Source organism: Leucoraja erinacea, chromosome 9 (assembly GCF_028641065.1).
Source record: "Leucoraja erinacea ecotype New England chromosome 9, Leri_hhj_1, whole genome shotgun sequence".
Classification (NCBI taxonomy): domain Eukaryota; kingdom Metazoa; phylum Chordata; class Chondrichthyes; order Rajiformes; family Rajidae; genus Leucoraja; species Leucoraja erinaceus.
This window is the reverse complement of record NC_073385.1, coordinates 10563642-10568256: the sequence shown is the minus strand read 5'-3', so window position 1 is coordinate 10568256 and position 4615 is coordinate 10563642.

Genomic DNA, 4615 nt, shown 5'->3' with positions numbered 1-4615 from the left:
GCGGGGATCGCTGGTTGGTGCAGACTTGGTGGGCCGAATGGCCTCTTTCCACGCTGTATCTCTAAACTAAACTAAAAGAACAAGTTGAAAGTAAAATCTTCAACAACTGTGGATAAAAGGAGGAAAAAACGTTTCACTACCCGTGAAATATGAGGTGCTGTTCCTCCAATTTGCGTTTAGCCTCACCCTGACATTGGAGGAGGCCTAGGACAGAAAGGTCAGTGTGGGAATGGGAAGAAGAATTAAAGTGTTTAGCAACCGAGAGGTCACATAGGAATTGTTGTTAATTTATCTTAGTGACTCGTAGACTGGGAGCCATCTTAGCACAGGCCTAAATTCAATTCATGCAGCACCATCACAACCAGCAAAGTTTCCAACCTGGGCAATACTGACAAGCACACATATTTTGATGAAGGTTTTAAGGATCCATACTCTGCACACATCTAAACCTGTAAATAGTTCAAAAATATACACTGGTGAAAAATGAAATCCTTCAATTCTAAGCACTTAGCAGACAAGCCCAATGGTAAGGTATTTATATTCAATTCAAAATCACGAGAGACCTCTTCCACCCCTGCAACGGACTGTTCCAGCCGCTATGGTCAGGCAAACGCCTCCGTTGCCATGCAGTGAGAACGGAGAGGTTGAGAAGGAGTTTCTTCCCAGAGGCAATTCGGACTGTAAACGCCCATCTCACCAGGGACTAACTTTACTGAACGTTTTTTCCTTCTATTATTTATTATGTAAAAGAATATATGTGTTATGATTGTGTTTATAATTTGTTTGGTTGTTTTGTTGTTTGTCTTTTGCACAAAAGTCCGCGAGCATTGCCACTTTCATTTCACTGCACATCTCGTATGTGTATGTGACAAATAAACTTGACTTGACTTGACTTGGCTTTTGAAATAATTAAAGTGTTCTAATATACTCTATTTTAATTCTTAAAGAAAATGAATGAATTCAGTTTTAAATATGTTTTAAACACTTCTACTGTTTTGGAAATGCTTTGAAAAGTCGGGCAATGGCCAATGACGTGGTGCAGAGGTCTGAAGGTTCAAATCTCTCGTCAGACACCAGTACATAAATCCCAGCTGATAATTCTCTGCAGGACTGGAAGAGTACTGTAGTAGATGCTGGAGTAACTCAGCAGGTCAAGCAGCATCTCTGGAGCAAAAGGAATAGGCTCTCAAACTGAGAGCATGAAGTAGGGTCTCGACCCCGAAACATAATCTATTCCTTTTCTCCAGGAATGTTGCCTGACCCGCTGAGTTACTCCGGCATTTTATGTCGATCTTCAGTGTAAACCAGCATTAGCAGTTCCTTCCCACAAAACATTACTGTACTGTTGAGCTGCTTTCATTCAGATAAGATGTTGAACTTGGTCTGCTGTCCCAGCTAGGCATGAAAAAAAGTCAGATGCATTATTTTGAAGGCATGCAGACAACAGATCCCCGGTGAACTGACGAATAACTAGCGCACAGCCAATGCCATCACAACAAATGACCTGGTAAATATTGCAGCAGTGTTTATGTGTAGGGGTGGCACAGTTTTGCATTTCATGCGTTACAACGCCTCAACAGATTGATACTTCCTTGCTATTTTGTGTTAGCTTGAATTTTCCCCAAGGCTCTAGATTTTAAAATCTCTGTCAATCCCCCCCCCCCCTCCCCTCCGTCTTTCTATCCTGAGCCTGCAGCTTAGTCAGGGAGAGGCATCAACAGTTTGAGTCAGAGATTCTCTGAGTGGATATGCAGGGCACAGCGACCTCTGCTGGCTAAGCAGCTTTATTCAGTAACACCCAAAGTGCCAGAGGAACTCAAAACTTTCATTGTGTAGGAAGGAGTTGCAGATGCTGGTTTAAAACAAGGATAGACACAAAAAGCTGGAGTAACTCAGCGGGTCAGGCAGCGTCTTTGGAGATAAGGAATGCGTGACGTTTTGGGTCGAGACTTCCTTTCACACAGAGAGTGGTGAATCTCTGGAACTGTCTGCCACAGAGGGTAGTTGAGGCCAGTTCATTGGCTATATTTAAGAGGGAGTTAGATGCGGCCCTTGTGGCTAAGGGGATCAGGGGGTATGGAGAGAAGGCAGGTACGGGATACTGAGTTGGATGATCAGCCATGATCATATTGAATGGCGGTGCAGGCTCGAAGGGCCGAATGGCCTACTCCTGCACCTAATTTCTATGTTTCTATGAGACACTTCTTCAGACTCTGCAGAAGGGTCTTCAGGTCTGAAGGATCTCGAGCTGAAATGTCACCTATTCCTTTTTTCCAGAGATGCTGCCTGACCTGCTGAGTTACTCCAGCATTTTGTGTGAAAACTTTGTGCCTTGCTCAAGATTCCATCCAGTTTCTTGTGTCTCTGAATTCAGTAACGCAGTTGCAGAAACTTACCTGAACACTTGGAAGTTATGGGCCTAGACTTATGGGTGACATTCCACTGTACGAGCTAATTAAATTCTCCCGGGTTTCCCCCCGATTCAAACTCGGAGAATTATGGTAATGGCCTCTCGGAGGTACTCGGGGCTCTCGTGGACATTTTTCAACATGTTGAAAAATCTTCACGAGTCTTCACAAGCTCACCGTGTTTCCCGAGTACCTGCCGTTAGCGTTACGAGCTGCTAAGAGACGTCCCGACCTCCGATGTACCAGCTACGTACATTCTAGGTGCTTACCATGAGTTTGATTTTTTTTAAAACTCGGGAGAGCTATTGAATTACCTCTTACAGTGGGACAGGCCCTTTAAGGTAATTAGTAGATGATTGAAGACAAGAACACAAGAAAATAGGAGCAGGTGTAGACCACCAGTCCTCACAAGCCATTCAGTATGATTGCAGCTGGTCTATGCCGGCCTCAACTCTTCTTGAGCTGATTTGTGATCAGCAGGCCAGGAACCGACTCTGAGAACAGGGTAGCAACCGGATCTCATTGAAGTCTTACGGCGTTTAAAAAGGCCCTTCAACCCAACTTGCCCACACCGGCCAATATGTCCCACCTACCACCTGCCTGCAGTTGGCCCATATACCTCTAAATCTGTACTATACATGTACCTGTCCAAATGTTTCTTAAACGTTGTGATAATCCCTGCCTCAACTACGTCCTCTGGCAGCTCGTTCCAAACCTCCACCACCCGTTGCGTGAAAAAGTTACCCCTCCGGTTCCTATTAAATCTTCACCCCCCCCCCCCCCCCCCCCCCCCCCACTCCCACCTTAAACCTACAGTGGCTTGCAAAAGTATTCATACCCCTTGAACTTTTCCATATTTTGTCACGTTACAACCACAAACGTAAATGTATTTTATTGGGATTTTATGTGATAGACCAACACAAAGTGGTGCATAATTGTGAAGTGGAAGAAAAATGATACATGGTTTTCAAATTATTTTACAAATAAAAAACTGAAAAGTGTGGCGTGCAAAAGTATTCAGCCCCCCTGAGTCAATACTTTGTAGAACCACCTTTCGCTGCAATTACAGCTTCAAGTATGTCTCTACCAGCTTTGCACATCTAGAGACTGAAATTTTTGCCCATTCTTCTTTGCAAAATAGCTCACGCTCAGTCAGATTGGATGGAGAGCGTCTGTGAACAGCAATTTTCAAGTCTTGCCAGAGATTCTCAATTGGATTTAGGTCTGGACTTTGACTGGGCCATTCTAACACATGAATATACTTTGATCTAAACCATTCCATTGTAGCTTTGGCTGTATGTTTAGGGTCGTTGTCCTGCTGGAAGGTGAACCTACGCCCCAGTCTCGAGTCTTTTGCAGATTCTAACAGGTTTTCCTCCAAGATTGCCCTGTATTTGGCTCCATCTATCTTCACATCAACTCTGACCAGCTTCCCTGTCCCTGCTGAAGAAAAGCATCCCCACAGCATGATGCTGCCACCACGTTTCACAGTGTTCAGGGTGATGGGCAGTGTTAGTTTTCCGCCACACATAGCGTTTTGCATTTAGGCCAAAAACTTCAATTTTGGTCTCATCTGACCAGAGCATCTTCCTCCACATGCTTGCTGTGTCCCCCACATGGCTTGTGGCAAAGTGCAAACGGGACTTCTTATGGCTTTTTTTCAACAATGGCTTCCTACTTGCCACTCTTCCATAAAGGCCCGATCTGTGGACTGCACGACTAATAGTTGTCCTGTGGACAGATTCTCCCACCTGAGCTGTGGATCTCTGCACCACCTCCAGAGTTACCATGGGCCTCTTGGCTGCTTCTCTGATCAATGCTCTCCTTGCCCGGCCTGTCAGTTTAGGTGGACAGCCATGTCTTGGTAGGTTTGCAGTTGTGCCATACTCTTTCCATTTTTGGATGATGGATTGGACAGTGCTCCGTGAGATGTTCAAAGCTTGGGATATTTTTTTTATAACCTAACCCTGCTTTAAACTTCTCCTCAACTTTATCCCTGACCTGTCTGGTGTGTTCCTTGGGCTTCATGATGCTGTTTGTTCACTAATGTTCTCTAACAAACCTCTGAGGCCTTCACGGAACAGCTGTATTTATACTGAGATTAGATTACACACAAGTGGACTCTTATTTACTAATTAGGTGACTTCTGAAGGCAATTGGTTACACTGGATTTTATTTAGGGGTATCAGAGTAAAGGGGGCTGAATA